The following is an 18689-nucleotide window of genomic DNA, read 5'->3' as shown; positions in this document are numbered from 1 at the left end:
ACAGTAAGGGTAGCTGGGAATGCCTGGTGATCTCTCTGAACAGCCACAGCGCATTCTCCGCGAAAACCCTGAGCATTGGTTCTATCTATTCACAGTAGGCCGACCTAGCCTATGGTCCTGGTCCTTTTATTTTTTTATTTGTTTGGTGTCAATAATTCTTATCTTCTGGGCACTTGGGTTGTTGTAATCACAATATGGGTTCAGGTTTAGGGTCTCTCACAACATTCCTTTTTGTTACAGAAGTAATCCTTCTGTTACCTACTGTTTCACCTACATCGCATGCAGGATGGGGAGCCATCCCTGCAGACATGGCTACCAATACCTATAAGTCCCTGAAAATTGCCTTTGCCCGTGAGTTCAATCTCTCTCACTGTTGGATATGTGCCCAGACTCCCCACCATTCGGCTGAATTGCCCTGGAGAGTAGTTCCCCAAAATTGGTCAGACTTTTGTCAAAGGTGAATGGTTACCAGCAGCAGCACCTCTAACAATTTAAGTTTGTGATCCAACTGTACTGCGAAAGCTCCTTATGGCCTACACAATGGCTCTTGAAATTCCCACTATAGTAGCGCTCTTAAGCCCCAGCCGATTCGTTTACGCTCTCCACCCACTGGTCTCATATGTTATCAGCAAGCCAGTACAAGTAATCATACCTGGTTTGCCGGCATTAGTACATGTAGATTTTATATTGGTCCTGGTATAAGTCTCACTATCCCTTTATTAAATACCACCGGTTGGCAAACTGGCACTGCATTTTTTGCCCTTTCCCCACAAGCCACCCTACGGGACCTACAAGGTAACAATGAAAAGGCTAGTTATGGTAAAGCATTCTGAATCTGTGGTAATAGTGCCTATAAATGGCTTCCTCGTGGTTGGCATGGTAGCTGTTACAAAGGCTATCTCGCTCCTCCCCTCCGTGTTCTAACCCAGGCTCCCTCAGGTCGCCCTAGGTACTATCGGTCCTTGAAAGCTACCATTGAACCCATCGGGTGAAAAAAAACAGGTTTGGAATAATATTCCTCCCTACTTATGGGGTGGGACGGCTAGCCCAACTCTACAAAAAACTGTCTAAATTTCTCACCCAGTTTGCCAATAATACCCTGGCCATAAAAAAAGCATAAGTTCTGAGCTGTACCAGCTTCAATTGCTGGCTCTACAAAACTGCCAGGCCCTAAATTATGTGTTAGTCTCACAGGGTGGGGTCTGTGCCCTTATTGGAAAAAAAATGTTGTACCTATGTCCCAGAGTTTTCACAGAATATTAACAAGCACATCTTGTCAGCCGAACAGGCCTTAAACCAGTGAAAGGCCCAGGAAAAAGAACCCACTATTTTTGATTCCCTTTGAAATTGGTTACCTGGCCTAAGGGAACTAGGGGAAGGCATTGTTCGCCTCTTGCTCACAGGTGTGATATGTTTTGTTCTTTTCCTTTTGCTCGCTTGCTGTAAAGTGCTCATACATAAAATTTGTACCTCCCATTCCCCAGGAGTTCCCTTATACCCTCTCATTAATAATCCCAATTGCATGGAGCTTAATCGCATTTTGTCTTTAAAGTATGAGAAAACTCTGCCAAAGGTTTGTTAAGTGTTCTCAAAGGAGGAAATTGTTGACGTCACTAGGCATAGCTACCAGGTAACTCGGGGGGATGAAAGGCCATAAGTGCCAATAAAACTCCCCTGCTCTGGGTCTAAGTAAGCCACAGTAACTCCATCTTGTAAACTTTCACCAGCCTCCATGCTAGCAGCCTAATGCTGAAGCAAAATATGTAATGGTCAGCTTTCTTAGCAGACAGCTGCAGTTTCGCTCGCACTAGCAGAAACAGTAGTGATAAGAGGAGGGGAAGGGGGAGGAAAAGGCCTATTATGTAAAGCTTGCAAGGCCGAAAATAAGCATGCGGACGAAAACTTTTCTAACATGCCACAATGTGTGCCTGCTGTAGCTCGAAAAGAAAAGGAGTAGGAGGAAGAAACCAGAACAAAGGCTTACTCAGAACAGCTTGGAATATAAAAGGAAAAACTTGCTTGTATTTGCTGCGCTTCTGATTTGAGACATGCTGGTCTCCTGAGTGCCTTTTCGAAATCTCAAATAAATTTGGTTTGCTTCTCCACCCTGGTGTGTCTATTGGTGCGGCGCACACCGGGCAACGAACCCTATTGCCCCCTCGGGGCCCTCTGGGCCGGCAACAGAAGTGTCATTAGAGGAGGTTTGGGAGCAAATTGATAAATTAAACAGTAATGAATTACCAGGCCCAGATGGTATTTTCACCCAAGAGTTCTGAAGGAACTCAAATGTTAAATTGCAGAACTAACAACTGTGGTATGTAACCTATCATTTAAATAAGTTTCTGTACCAGATGAGTGGAGGATAGCTAATGTGATGCCAATTTTTTTTTTAAAAAAAAAAGCTCCAGAGGCAATCCCTGCAATTACAAGTCAGTAAGCCTCACTTCAGTACCAGGCAAATTGGTTGAAACTATAGTAAAGAACAGAATTATCAGACACATAGATGAACAAGATTTGTTGGGGAAGAGTATACGTGGTTTTTGAAAAGGGAAATCATGCCTCACCAATCTACTGGAATTCTTTGTTGGGGTGAACAAGCATGTGGACCCGGGTGATCCAGTGGATATAGTGCACTTAGATTTTCAGAAAGTCTTTGACAAGGTCCCTCACCAAAGGCTCTTAAGCAAAGTAAGCAGTCATGGGACAAGAGGGAAGGTCTTCTCATGGATTGGTAACTGGTTAAAAGATAGGAAACAAAAGGTAGAAATAAATGGTCAGTTTTCAGAATGAATAGTGGTGCCTCCTAAGGGTCTGTACTGGGACTGTTCAACATATTCATAAATGATCTGGAAAAAGGGGTAAACGGTGAGGTGGCAAAATTTGCAGATGATACAAAACTACTCAAGATAGTTAAGTCCAAAGTATTTCTTCACACAACGCACAGTCAACATGTGGAACTCTTTGCCAGAGGATGTTGTGAAGGCCAAAATTATAACAGGGTTCAAAAAAGAACTAGATAAATTCATGGAGGAAAGTCCATCAATGGCTATTAGACAGGATGGGCAGGGATGCAAAACCATGCTCTGAAGTGTCTCTAGCCTCTGTTTGCCAGAAGCTGGGAATGGGCGATGGGATGGATCACTTGATTACCTGTTCCATTCATTTGCTCTGAAGCACCTGGCATTGGCCACTGTTGGAAGATAGGATACTGGGCTAGATAGACCATTGATCTGACCTAATATGGCCATTCTTATGTTCAATGTGGTGACATCATGAAACAGAATTTAATATAAAAATCAGTAACAGGAGCTGCTGTGCTGACTCTGTGATTTGTTTGCATTCAATAAAAACCTCCATTTAAAAAATAAATGAAGCTGCTGCCAATTTTCTGTCCTGCCACAATGGCATTACGCAGAATCGTAGGGGCCTTTGGCGCAGAAGTTAGGTACAGACAACTGGAGGATATGCAAGGTCTTGATAACATTTAGAACAAACCCATCCCAACAAATGACCAAATAATCAGCCATCTGGGCTATCAACTACAGACTAACTCTCACACTCTAAAAACTAACCCCCCCTCAGTATTGCTCAGTCATCCTCCCCAGTGCCTGATAAATTAGTCACGAAGTTGGGCTGTTTTGGACCAGGGAGAGTGAGTTCCAGAGTAAATGGCCCTCACAAACAGCCTTGCCCTTACCTTGTAAACCAAGGGGTTCCCCCTTCAGCACCTCTGCCCACCACAGTTGCAGTAATATCATAGGTGGGGAGAAGCAAGTTCTTGGGGTAGGTAGGTCTCAGACCACTAACTGCTTCATAGGTCAATACCCACACCTTAAACTCTATCCTGAATCTAATCAGCAGCCAGTGCGGGTTACAGCACACTGGTATGGTATACGCCCATGTAGATATTTCAGCTTCAAAAGTGAGCACCAGTGTTGTGCACTAGCTGAAAGCCAGGTATACACTAGAAATAGCTATATGAGCAAATCCTCCTCGTGGAGACACAGCTTAACTTTTACTGGCGAAAAGGTTCTTTTGTCAGCCTGGGGTATACCAGTTCTCCTAACGAAATAAGCTGTACCAGTAAAAGTACTTTTTAATGATATAAGCTGTTTGTCAGTAGGGTTTTTGCTGGCATATCTCTGTCAGCTAGGGGTGTGGTTTCTTTTCCACACTCTTCACGGACATAGCTATGTTGGCAAAATGTTAAAGTGTAGACCAGGCCTAAGTTACTGACTGGTTCTAAGGGGTAGCCTCAGGTAGAGCATGTTGCAGCAATCCAGTCTCTAATGACAAGGATATGGACAATGGTAGAGAGGGCTGCATCTCAAAGAAAGAGCCACACCTTGGCCAGACACTGCCAGAAAAAGCAGTTCTGGCCACTGGTGCTATCTGAGCCTCCAAAAGCATCTGAGGAGCTAACCAGACCCCAAACTAAGGGCTTGTCTACATTACCCGCTGGATCGACGGGCAGCCATCGATCCAGAGGGGGTCGATTTATCGTGTCTAGTCTAGACGCGATAAATCGACCACCAAGCGCTCTCCCGTCGACTCCGGTACTCCACCAGGGCGAAAGGCATAGGCAGAGTCGATGGGGGAGCGTCAGCTGTCAACTCACCACAGTGAAGACACCGCGGTAAGTAGATCTAAGTACGTCGACTTCAGCTACGTTATTAACGTAGCTGAAGTTGCCTAACTTAGATCGATTTCCCCCACCCCCCAGTGTAGACCAGGCCTGAGACAAAAGACAGACAAATGACACCCATTCAATCCTCAGTGCTGTCCGGATTGCGCTTCAGCCAGCTCGCTGGCATGCATCACTTTGAGCTGATTGGACTCGTGTCTAGAGGCAGGCATGTGTGATATTATCTGGCCAGCATTTCTAGTTTACTGGGCTTACTTCAAACAAAGCAGTGGCCTTCGTGAGCTCATTGGCTCAGTGGCTCCTAGCATGAAATGCTAGGACTGACTGACTCAGGACATATATCTTCATGTATTGATGAGAGAAAACATTTGTGATCTTGTTACTGACCGCTCTGGCTTGCTGAGCTTATTTCCAGGCATGGGCCTCTAAGCTCACATCAATTACGGCCTCTAGCTTACTGGTCTGAAACCAAAGGCACCAGTCTTTGAAGTTACTTGTCCAGGTTGTAGAACACGCTTACCCTCTTCCAGGGCCTGACCTCTCCAGTTTGAGGTCCAGGCTCTGTATGTGCACATGCATTCATGCTACAGGACCTTGGCCGCTGTAGGCTGGTGATAGTAGAAGTTAGGGAAGGCTGATAAGAACTTGTATGCTCCTGGTTCGTAGGTACACTTCTACCTCAATATAACGCTGTCCTCGGGAGCCAAAAAATCTTACCGTGTTATAGGTGAAACTGCGTTATATCAAACTTGCTTTGATCCACCGGAGTGCGCAGCCCCACCCCCCCGGAGCACTGCTTTACCGTGCTATATCCGAATTCGTGTTATATCGGGTCGCGTTATATCGGGGTAGAGGTGTATGTACAATAACTCCTCACTTACCATCGTCCCAGTTAACATTGTTTCATTGCTTTGTCGCTGATCTATTAGAGAACATGCTCGTTTAAAGTTGCGCAATGCTCCCTTATAATGTTGTTTGGCAGCCGCCTGCTTTGTCCCATTGCTTGCAGGAAGAGCAGCCCGTTGGAGCTGGCTGGTGGGGACTTGGAACCAGGGTGGACCAGCAGCCCCCCATGAGCTCTCCTAAGTTCTCTGTGCGGCAGCCACCCAGCAGGCTATCAATTGCCGGGCCGTTCAGGTGTCCCTCCCATCACAGCCGTGTGCTGCTCCTGCCCTCTGCCTTGGAGCTGCTCCCGGGAGCCTCCTGCTTGCTGTGCAGGGGAAGAGGGGCGCTGATGTCAGAGTGTTCCTTCCCCCCCGCTCCTGTACCCCATTTCCACAGATCGGGGGGAACACGACAGGGCTCAGGACTGAGGGAGTTTGCTGGCAGCAGCTGCTGTTTCAATGTGCTGATCTACTTTAAAAGGCGAGTCAGCATACTTAAAGGGGCAATGCGCGTCTCTCTCTCTCTCGCACACGCACACGCACACACACACACACTGTGTCTTTGTCTCTCACACACACATGCATCCCCCGGTACGTTGGAAAGTGGAGGGAGTGTTGTGATCCAGTGGGATAGCGTGGGTTCGTCGTCATGTTCAGTTTCCGCAGGGAATGTTTGCAGCCACAGCCATGCGTCTATTGCGTCTCCTCCCTCCATTCATGCTGCCTGGTAGAGTGTGAGGATACATTAACAACAATGTGTTAACCCTTGAGGGCTCAGCCGAGTGCTAGTTCATCATTTAGCGGCAAGGCATTCCCTGGGAAATATCCCACCCTCTTCCACCCTCTGACTTCACCACCTCAACCAAGCTTCACAATCATCATTGCTGTGTACAGTATTAAATTGTTTGTTTAAAACTTATATTGTGTGTGTGTGTGTGTGTGTGTGTGTGTGTGTGTGTATACATATGTCTTTTGTCTGGCAAGAAAAATTCCCTGGAACCTAACCCCCACTATTTACATTAATTCTTATGGGGAAATTGGATTCGTTTAACATCATTTCGCTTAGTTGCATTTTTCAGGAACATAATTACAACGTTAAGCGAGTTACTGTACTTGTACAACCTCCGTCTTCATTTAATAATTTGTGACCAGATACTGTACACACACAGGCATCTCTAGCTAATCAGATATGCTGCGTGGGGAATCTAACTCAAAATTTGTGGCTCTTAAAAGGCCAGTGCCATTTGCTCATAACAAGACTCTCCAAACCAGGGGTATAGTTATGGGAGTGTGGGTGGCTGCTGTATACCCCAATCATAAGTTTGATTCTACAGCAGTGACTACGTTGACCCAGAAATCCTCCAATCGGGGGAGGGGGGGAATTAACCATCTTGTACCGTTCAGAATTTGGTGTAGCTCTGTTTGTTGTATGCTATAGAATCACTCTCCTGCAGATTACAATGATGGCTTTCTGTTTTGTTTGTGCCCTGCTGCTTTCCATGTAGTACGTTTCAGTTGACACACACTTTCCAGTCAAGGGAACAACAATGAAGATTTTTGGTGTTATCAAGGATCTTTACAAAGGAAGGAAATTGTATGATTCAGAACTTTGTGAAGAGAAAGTTCCCATTTGGCATCCTGGTTCCTTGCTTTTGTTTAACCTGCAGCCCTGGATCAGCTCGCTCGCTCACTCTCTCTCCATTGCTGAGTCCCTTGTCTAACCACCACCATCTCCTTCAACATTGTTCACCTGTGTCCTCTTTCTTCTGCCATTGCCCACTCCTGCTGCAACTTCCAGTCTGTCAATGCCCATGGCTTCCCCTCTGCACTAAGTCCCCTCTTTACTTCCCTCTTCTCCACTGTCCATCTTTCTTGACCCTTTCTCTCATTGCAAGATCTTCCTAACCAAATCCTAGCCCTAGCGCACTTTCTTCACTCACTGCTTATTTTAATAAACCTAATTGTTTAATGGTAACCTTGTTCTCCCCCTGCCCCTTTGGTAGCTGTAGCCACCTGATCTTTGAGTGCTTGCTCATGTCCATTCCATGTTAGGTGTGTGTGCTCACCACATGCCCTGGTGCCGGAAGTTTTTTCCCTCGGTGGTATCCATAGGGGAGTGGCGCCTGTATGGCACGGTATAAGGGGTGCTGCCAGCTCCCCGAACCCTCAATTCCTTCTTACCGCCAGTGACGGTGCTGGAACGTTCCTTTCCTTTGGCAAACCTTTCCTTCTACAGATTTGTTCATTGCGAACTTTCTGTTGTAAATAATTATATTAGTTAGTATTAGTTCCCTAATGTGTTGTTAGTTAGTTGTAGTGTCCCCAGGGTTTAAGAACTGCGACCGGTGTAAAAAGCCTATGCTGATCAATGACCCCCACACCAGTTGTTTAAGGTGCTTAGGGGAATCTCATATCAGCGACAGGCGTCGTATTTGTAAGAGCTTTCAGCCTTGTACTAAGAGTGGGACATTCGACTTAAAGCGCTCCTTATGGAGTCGGCGCTGGCATCGGAGCAACTGCGATCAGACTCCGCACACAGCACTGCAGCTTCCACCTCCCCGGCACCGGCCAGTAAGAAGAGGAAGACTGGGAGAGGTTGGTCTCCTGCTCGCAAGAGCAAGGAGAGGGCGAGGGGCGAGCCTAGATGCATGAAGGGTGGCTCATCGCCTCCAAGTGGGAGTTGAGCCCAGGAGTGAAAGTAAAATTGAGCTCTTATTGGTACGGGGCCGGCCCTGGCAGTGCTTTAAGCAGTGTCCTTTGCTGCGGCAGCACTTTAATGTTGTTGCCCCTTTTGCGCGCGCGCGCACACACACACCCACCCCTCGGTGGCAGCGCTTTAAGCAGGGTCCTTAAAGCACTGCCCCGGCAGTGCTTTAAAGTCAGCGGTACGGGCCGCTACCAGTGGCCACTTTTTACCGGTATGCCATACCAGCCCGTACCACCTTACTTTCATCCCTGGTCGGGCCCCAGCTTCGGTTGAGTGGGTCAGCCCATCCTGGGACGCACCCGCCACCCCAAACAGCGGCATGGGAGTCCGGCATTTGGAGATGCCATCGACCCCAGAGGCCCTGCAGGCGGCACAGGATATCTTGTCCCTCCCAGTGCCACCCACACTGGCAATGTCAACTCCCAAATCAAGGGGTAAGCCTGCCCTTGTACCACCCCCTCGGTCCCCATCAGTGCAGCTCCACTCGCCACCTCCGGGAGCATCCCGCTTAGAGCCACCGCGCCTTGGGGCTGGTCTACACTTACCCCCCAAATCGAAGTAAGGTACGCAAATTCAGCTACGTGAATAACGTAGCTGAATTCGACATACCTTACTTCGATCTTACCGCGGTTCAGACGCGGTCCACACGCGGCAGGCAGGCTCCCCGTCGACTTCGCGGTACTCCTCTCGCTGAGCTGGAGTACCGCAGTCGATGGGGATCACTTCCTGGTTCGATTTATCGCGTCCAGACCAGATGCGATAAATCGAACTCGGAACTTCGATCCGCAGCCGTCGAACTAACCGGTAAGTGTAGACTAGCCCTTGGATGTAGGGCTGCCTACTAGTCAGAGCCCTCGGTGCCGGTCTCCAGATTCCGGCTACCACTCTGCAGACTCAAAGCATTGGTCACCAGTAGTGTGGCGTAGACCTATCGAGGCATGCATGACCCTGCGACCCCGGTACTGGGAGCGTCATAGACACTCTCCTTCATTACAACGCCAGTCCTGCAAAAGCCTCAGTCGGGACTCTCCTACCGGTCACCGGCCTACAGATCTAGGTTGCCGCACCAGCATCCACACTCGGCATCGGTCGCGCTCCCACTCCTGCTCTACTATTTGGCACTGGTCAGGAAGCGTTCAGCGTAGATTGCCAGGGTGCTGTCATGGATCTGCCGAACCCCAACACCGGTCACCGGGACCTTGACGCGGTGGGTCGTCACCCACGTACAAATCCCACTTGGAGCATGGAGGTGGACACAGCCAGGACCGGTACACCTGGTCGGCCTCGGTGCGCTCCTGGTCTCCGGAACTTTGCCCTCCATCTCAGGGCTCAGAGTCGGACCAAGAATTCCTGCAGGCAGGTCAAAGTCCTCCGTTGATGGCACCAGTCCTCCCTGGGATACCACCAGGATTATTGTAGCTCCAGGGCCAATGGCCTGTGCCACAGCACCCCTGGAACCCGTAGGGGTTCCCACAGCCATCCCAAGGGCATAAATTGGTGTCAGGAGGCTCCGACAAGCCTTCAGCCACGGTCTCCCGCCCACCTGAGATGGAGGCCACTATGCTTGGAACCCCCCAGATGCAACAGATGGGGGAAGAAGGCCCTGCCAAGCAGGTCACAGAGGCAGTGACACCTGCTGCACCTGCATCGTCGTCCTTGTCCCCTGATGAGGCCATCATGGGGGCCCCCACCTATAGTCCCCCAGGATGATGCCAAAGCTCATTAGGAGCTTTTGAGGAGGGTAGCCTCGAACTTGGGGCTAGAAACCGAGAAGCTAGAGGAGCCCTTGGACACACTCTTCAACGTCCTCAGCTCGGCAGCCCTGGCTAGAGTCGTGCTGCCAGTGCATGAAGGGGTGGCTAAGATTACCAAGGCCCTCTGGCAGACCCCCTCATCGCTATCTCCAACCGTGTGGAGCGCAAGTACTATCTGCCCACAAGAGAGTATGAATATCTCTATATCCACCCTGCCCTGAATTCGTTAGTGATGTCTGCGGTCAACGAGAGGGAAAGGCAGAGACAACTGGGGCTACTCCCAATATAAAGAGGCAAAGAAACTGGAACTTTTTGGGGAAAAAGATTTATTTGTCGTCAAGCCTACAGCTGAAGGGGGCAAATCATCAGGTCCTACTGGGCTGCTATGATTTTAATATTTGGCAATCGGCCAAATTTATTGATTTCCTCATGGAGGACCCCAGAAAAGAGTTCCAGGCTATCCTACAAAAGGGGCAGGGAGTTGCGAGGGTGGCACTGCAGGCAGCCTCGGACGCGACTGATTCTGCGGCACGGACCACGGCTTCAGCCATAACTATGAGGAGGGTGGCATGGCTGCAGTCCTCACACTTGTCGGTGGAGGTCCAACAGTCCAGGACCTCCCCTTCGATAGCCAAGCCCTGTTTGTGGAGAAAACAGACGATAAGGTACACGGGTTGAAGGACTCGCACACCAAGCTCAAGACCCTGGGCATATACACCCCGGGGCAGCAGCAGAAGAGTTTTAAGCCACAGCCTCCCCACCGGCAGCGCAGCCAGCCTAGGTAAGAGCCCTTCCAGAAGAAGGGCAAGGGCTACAAATGCCATCAGGGCCAGCAGCCCTCTACCTCGGCACAGGCCAGCTCTTCCTGCTCCCAGCAGGGGTTGAAGGGGGCATTTTGAGGGTCTGCCCAAGGGCGACATTCCAGCCACTGTCCTGGATCCTGCCCCCCTCTGGTTCTCCACCCGCCTTTCTTTCTTTTTTCCTCCCAGCCTGGGCATCTATAACTTCGGACCGTTGGGTCCTCAATACTGTGGCGCAGGACTATACCCTCCAATTTGTTTCTACCCCCCCCCATCCCACCCTCCCTGCCCGTCCCCTTTCAGGGACCCATCTCATGGGAGTCTACTGCATCAGGAGGTGCAAGGCCTGCTGCAGGTCGGGGCAGTGGAAGAAGTCCCCCTAAACCTTAGGGGCAATGGGTTCTACTCCCGTTACTTTCTGATTCCGAAGGCCAAGTGGGGCCTAAGGCTCGTCCTGGACCTGCAGGACTCAGCAGGTATCTCAAGAAGTTGAGGTTCCGCATGGTCTCCCTGGCCTCCATCATCCCCTCCCTGGATCCGGGAGACTGCTATGTCGCCCTCGACTTGAAGGACGTGTACTTTCATATCTCAATCTTTCAAGGACACGGACACTTCCTACGCTTCACGGTGGGATCCGTGCACTACCAGTTTGCAGTGCTCCCCTTCGGCCTGGCAACGGCACTGCGGGTGTTTACAAAATACATGTCGGTGGTGGCAGCTTACCTCAGGCGTTGACGGTCACTCCAGGTCCAGGACGCCGTAGCAATGCTGCTGGCCACATGCAGGAGACTGGGCCTGTTGATAAACGAGGAAAAATCAACATTGGTCCCTGTACAAAGAATAGAGTTTATCGGGGCGGTCCTCGACTCCACCAGGGTGAAGGCATTTCTGCCACATGACAGGTTCCAGACGATGAGGAACCTCATCGCCAGAGTCTTTGCGTTTCCTCTCATGACGGCCAGGGTCTGCCTACAGCTGCTGGGCCACATGGCAGTGTGCACGTACGTCGTCCGCCATGCGAGGCTCCTAATGAGATCCCTCCAGCAGTGGCTGGCTACGGTCTATGCCCCGTCCAGGGATCACCTGGACAAGGTCGGCACCATCCCACCAGAGGTAATCACCGCGTTGCAGTGGTGGACCGACCCTGGAACGGTCCTCGACGGAGTCCCGTTTAACAGCCCGTGTCCTTCGGTGTCACTGATATCAGCTGCCTCAGACCTCAGCTGGGGAGCGCACCTCGGCGCAATGCAGATGCAAGGTACGTGGTCTGCAGAGATGCTGTTGCATATAAACGTCAAAAAACTCAGGGCAGTTTGCCTAGCCTGCGTGGCTTTACTCCCGCAGTTATCCGGCTGAGTGGTTTGAGTGCTAACGGACAACACGGCCTCGATGTTTTACAGAAACAGGCAAGGGGGAGCGCGCTCGTTGGCCCTCTGTCAAGAGGAACTCCGCCTATGGGATTTCTGCATGCAGTATGCGATCCATCTGGAGGCCTATCACCTCCCTGGTGTCAGGAACACACTGGCGGATCACCTCAGCAGGTCCTTCTTTTCTCATCACGAGTGATCGCTCCACTCAGAAGTGGTCCAGATGCTCATCCAGCGGTGGGGAACTCCCCAAGTGGACCTGTTTGCCACCAGGCAGAACAGGAAATGTTTTCAGTTTTTCTCCCTGCAGGACCTTGGCAAGGGCACTCTCTCAGATGCCTTTCTCCTGTCCTGGTCAGGAGACCTGATGTACACATTCCCGCCCATCCCGCTCATCAGCAGAGTCCTGTCAAAAATCAAGAGGGACAAGGCCGAAGTCCTGATCACTCTGGCGTGGCAGCGCCAGCATTGGTTTGGCACGCTGTTAGACCTGGCAGTAGCCCCCCTGTGGCCTCTGCCCGACCATCCGGACCTACTCTCACAAGACCACGGTCTCCTCCTGCACCCCAACCTCGCCTCCCTCCACCTCACAGTGTGGATGCTGCATGGTTGAACTTGGAGGAGCAAGCCTGCTCCAGGGAGGTGCAGCAGGTCCTTTTGGGAAGTAGAAAACCCTCCACTAGAGCAACTTACCTTGCTAAGTGGACGAGGTTCTCCCACTGGATGTCTCAGCATAGCATCTCCCCGACGCACCCCTCTCTGCAGTCAATTTTGGAATACCTGCTCTTCCTGAAGAATCAGGGCCTGGCCCTCTCTTCTATCAAGGTTCATCTAGCTGCCATCTTGGCTTTTCATCCACCAATCCAGGGTAGATCAATGTTCTTGCACGAGATGTCCATCAGGTTCCTGAAAGGCCTTGGAAGGCTCTTCCCTCCCATTAAGGATCCTGTCCCACAATGGGACATCAATCTGGTTCTCTCCAGACTCACAGGTCCACCATTTGAACCTTTGGGCTCTTGTTTCCTTTCCCACCTATTGTGGAAAGTCGCCTTCCTTGTGGCAGTGATGTTAGCTAGACAAGTGTTGGAGTTTAAAGCCCTGACCTTGGAGCCGCCTTACACGGTCTTCTACAAAGACAAGGTACAGTGCGACCCTACCCAGCCTTCCTGCCGAAAGTGGTGTCTTCCTTCCATATCCACCAGGACATCTTCCTTCCGGTGTTCTGTCCTAAGCTGCACAAGACCAATGACGAGAGGCGGTTGCACGCCCTGGACATCCGCCGGGCCTTGGCGTTTTACCTGGAGCGTACCAAGTCCTTCCACAGGTCAATGCAGCTCTTAATTGCAACAGCAGACAGGACGAAGGGCCTTCCGGTATCCTCTGAAAGGATCTCCAACTGGATCACCTCCTGCATCCGGACATCTTATGAGTTGAGGAAGTCCAACCGCCACCTCTGGTGAAGGCCCAATTGACGAGAGTGCAAGTGTCCTCGGTGGCTTTCCTGGCACATGTCCACATCCAGGACATTTGGAGAGTGGCAACATGGTCTTCGGTTCACACGTTCATGGCACACAACGCCATCACCCAGCAGGCCAGAGACAACGCTGGGTTCAGCAGAGCTGTGTTACAAGCTATACAGCCATGAACTCCTATCTGCCTCCGTTGGTACTGCTTGGGAGTCACCTAAAATGGATGGACATGAGCAAGCACTCAAAGAAGAAAAGACAGTTACCTGTTCCGTAACTGGTGTTCTTCGAGATGTCATGTTCATTCCATGACCCGCCCTCCTGCCCCTCTGTCGGAGTTTCCGGCAAGAAGGAACTGACGGTGGAGGGAGCCGCCGGCGCCCCTTACATCACGCTATGCGGGCACCACTCCAGGGGGCACCAGAGCTGGTCCCCTACGGATACCACTGAGGGAAAAACTTCCAGCACTGGTACATGTGGCGAGCACACACACCTAACATGGAATGGACATGAGCAACACATCTCGAAGAACACCAGTTAGGAAACAGGTAACTTTCTTTTGTCTTTCATCATCTGCTAAAATGTAGGCTCTTCAGGACAGGAACTGTATTTTTTTTTAATTACATGAGAGTACAGCACCTATCACAATTAAGGCCTAATGCCTAATTGGAATTTCTAAGTGCAACTAAAATAAATAAATAATAAACCAAGGGGGGGTGGGGGAGAAATCACTTTTCTAAGGAAAATCTGAAAAAGCTTGAGAAAAGCAAATAGTTTCCACCAAAAATATTATTTTGTGAAAACCAATTTTCTGTCCAAAAAAAAGTTTGTTTGTTTGTTTTTTTTATGGAAAATTTTCCACGAGCCCAACACGTGCAGGTGTATAGGCCAAACCAGTACAATGTTTGGAGGAAGGAAAAGGAGTCGTCTTGCAGGAGCTGCAGCCCTTTGACAGCTCTGTGCAGGGTAGAATTGGGTTGGGGGAATAAACAAACCCGCAAATCTGACAGTGCAGCTCAGCAGGAGCCCAGCTGATCTGAAGCCTCAGCTTTACCCAATGTTCCCTGCAGCTGTCCTCCAAACTCAGCATCAGGCAGGAAAAGAAACCAGAACCTCCCGTCATGCTCCTGTATTAGATACAGACAGCAAACAGAGCTTCCTTCTGAGCAAGATACACATCAGTTTTGTACATCAAAAGACCCTTTCATGCACTACCAAGGATGGATGAGGGTAGCTTAAAGAAGTTCTTTTACACCTAGTGCCACCTAGTGAATGAACAGTATAATACAGTCTAGCATTTTATTACACCCATCAAGTCACAAAGTGGAACCAGCAGGGGAGCGGAGAGCCAGCCTGGACAAAGGAGAGGAGAGAAGGAGCTTTCAGATGCCACCATCCAGGGGGAAAAAGAACAGGAGTACTTGTGGCACCTTAGAAACTAACAAATTTATTTGAGCATAAGCTTTCATGGGCTAAAACCCACTTCATTGGATGCATGCAGTGGAAAATACAGGAGGAAGATAAATATAGATATAGATATATACACACAGAACATGAAACAGTGGGTGTTACCATACATGTTCCTCACACCTTCTTGTCAACTGCTGGAAATGGGCCATTTTGATTACCACTACAAAAAAAATTTTTTCTCTCCTGCTGGTAATAGCTCACCTTAACTGATCACTCTCGTTATAGTGTGTATGGTAACACCCATTGTTTCATATTCTGTGTGTGTGTGTGTGTGTGTGTATGTGTGTATATATATATATAATATAAAATCTTCCTACTGTATTTTCCACTGCATGCATCCAATGAAGTGGGTTTTAACCCACGAAAGCTTATGCCCAAATACATTTGTTAGTCTCTAAGGTGCCACAAGTACTCCTGTTCTTTTTGTGGATACAGTCTAACATGGCTGCTACTCTGAAACCCATCCAGGGGGAGAGGCTAGACCGTCTGGCTCACCCATTGGGTCTCCCAAGCACTAGAAGTCAAGGGAGTGCCAGAGTTTGAGTAACACAGGGCCTGCTTCACTCCAGAAAGCAGTCTGCCCTGCTTTGCAGGGAATGTTGTACTGTGAGTTACTGTCCAGGCTACACTTCATGTTAGGAAAGGGCTGTGGGGTGAGCTAAGACCTGGTGGGTGGGTGTAAGTGTGCATAGCTGGGGTGAGGCTCACATGGAGCTGGCAAGTTGGGTCTGCACCACCCCATCCCCAAACAATGGTCTGGTCTGCAACACTAAACTATTCACTGTAAAGATACCTCTCATCAGTCAGTCCTGTGGGGCTCCAGCGTGGGGGAGAGTGTATATATGCCTGACCACCAGATAATTTCCCTGATCCAGTTAAGTCCTGAAATTTCAGCATCACTGCATAGATGGACAGACTGTTTCCTGAGGCTGTGACTTATTTATCCTGGTTAGGAAGGACTTCGAGTTTTTTCTTTCATGACCGTGCTTATGTCGTTTAGACCCATGGCTGGGTTTTGAACCCCTTGCTTCCTTGTTTCCAGATGCATGCATTATTAATGAATGGGCAGGAGATGCTATGCTAGTTGACCCAGTGAGCTAAAGATATTCCTGTCTTGAAACACCTGTGCATTTGGCCTCCAGTGGGTGTGGATCTCTTTCTTTCTGGGAGAGTGACCACTGCAGGTCTTACTCTTCTCCTGGCTATGGGGTCCTCTCCCATCCTTGTTTTCAGATCGCTCTCTAGTGCCAGCAGGTTTATATCATTCATCCTCCACTTTCTCCCTGCTTTAAGAAGGTACACATCATTGATGAGCCTCTTTCCACCTACTACAGATGGGGCTCTGCTGTGGAAGAGGATGGCATAGAAAAGTGGGTAGCAACATTTGGTAAAATAGGACTCAGCAGGACATCTCCTTACAAACAGTAACTCCTGGGCCTTATCTACACTGGGAACGTGCCTCAATTCCTGCCACTGGAGTGAATGCATCAGTGCAGACCCTTAATGTAGTCAGGGTAAACTGTGTTAAACTGTGATTTGCACGAGTGCAGCTAATCTTAGTTTCTTCGCAGCGTTTCTTCATTGCCTTTATTGTGTGTAATAAGGGTTTGCACTGGTGGCTGGAATCAGGACAAATGCCAAATCCCTAGTTCTCCTCATTCATTTCCTTCCTTTCTAGCACTTCCTATGAGATGAAGCCCATCCGTCTCCCCAAGAGCAGGACCCAGTTCTGAGACAGAGGCCGTATCTGATATCAAATTGAGCCAGCTCAGAAGAAGAGAGAAAATCTCTCTTCTTTCTAAATAAATGAGCTGGTCTGAACCAAAAACCCAGATCTGGCTAGGCCTGAAGTTTTGGATCCAAATCTGAAACGTGCAGCTGGCACTGACACCAAATGAGACAAGGACAAGTTAATGTAGCCATCTAAATTTGCTGGACTTTACCTTTCAGGTACATTAGGTGGCGCTCACCTTCCAAGAGAGAGACTGCACTTATTTCTCAGCCCTGCTGATGCTTCCTCAATGACCCTTGAAAAAGGGTGTCTGGTTTTTTTACAAGCAGTTTGTCCATTTATTGCTTTTTGCTCTGTACTGGCCCTAGAGTGTGTGAACGTTTTCTCCCCAGGTATCAGGCAAACTGGCAGAGAGCTAGAGGGAATGATTCCAAAGAGTAGAATGACATCCAGAGGAAAGTGGGGAATATTCTGACTCTTGACAGAGGGGCACTCGTTCACTCAAATCCTCTCACCACCTACCACTCTGAAGGGATATTTTTCCCCCTCTGCATATTCCAGTTCTGTCCACACCTGCCCCTGAATTCTGTTGTTTCTGTTAGTCAAAATCATTTCCACCAACTGCACCTCAGGGTTCCTTGGCTTTTATTACACACATTCTTGACATAGAAGCTTCTTTAGTGTCAAACTGGATCCAGAGGAGGAGGGGTGCAGGGAATGGACGAAACAGGAAGAGACAGAGAGGCGGTGAACTTCTCTGAATGGAACAAAGCCTACAAATAGAACACGCCCCCCGCCCCCCCCAACCCCATCTCTCTCATCTGCAGGAATCTTCCCTCGGCCTAGATCTAGAGGCTGCTGACACACACTTGTATGAGGAATGCTGTAAGCATTCCTTTGGAGTTGTTGGCTGAGGGTTTTTTTGCAGCTCCCAGAATTAAAGCAGTGAGTTGGCCTCTGCTCCTTTTACTCTTTTATTTATTTTGTTGTCGTAAATCATTGATATTTGCTCAGGCGCTGCAGCCCTCTCTGGTGCCATCTCTGCTAGGAAAGTGCAGGTCTTGTTAAGAACATCTCTCTTCTGGGTCAAGTTTTGGAGGACAGATCTACTGTCAGATTTGGCCTAGGTCAATCTTGTATCTTTCAGAATGAGAGGATTAGCAGCTGTACTGCCTGCCGTGCTCTCTCACATCAGCACAATCTTAGCAGGATGCCTGAAGAGGAAATTCGCACAACAAATATGTGGTAAATGGCCTCCCTGCCTCCGCCAAATCCTGAGCTTGCCCCTTGAATGCTTAGCTCATGTGCCTTCACTTTCAAGCCTTACTAATCAGTTAAATATCAGAGGGGTAGCCGTGTTAGTCTGGATCTGTAAAAGCAGCAAAGAGTCCTGTAGCACCTTATAGACTAACAGACGTATTGGAGCATGAGCTTTTGTGGGTGAATACCCACTTCGTTGGATGCATGTAGTGGAAATTTCCAGAGGCAGGTATAAATATGCAAGCAAGAGTGAGTCAGGCTAGAGATAACGAGGTTAGTTCAATCAGGGAGCATGAGGCCCTCTTCTAGCAGTTGAGGTGTGAACACCAAGGGAGGAGAAACTGCTTTTGTAGTTGGCTAGCCATTTAATCAGTTAAAGAACAGCCTGTTTAGACTAAAGGATCCGAGCAAGTCCGTACCTTTACATTGCCTCTCCAGCACAGACTATGTGCAGGCCTTCACTGAATCACAAGGTCAGACCAGAGACTATCTTTAGAATAATAATATTTGTTCTGGCAGTTATTGGCAGAAAAGTAATGCTCTGCTCTTCCAAAAAAGTCAAGGCTGTATCCCCACTTTGAACTTTAGGGTACAAATGTAGGGG

Source organism: Terrapene carolina, unplaced genomic scaffold, assembly GCF_002925995.2.
Source record: "Terrapene carolina triunguis isolate 2854851 unplaced genomic scaffold, T_m_triunguis-2.0 Scaffold250, whole genome shotgun sequence".
NCBI lineage: Eukaryota > Metazoa > Chordata > Testudines > Emydidae > Terrapene > Terrapene triunguis.
Note: the sequence above shows the minus strand (reverse complement) of the source record.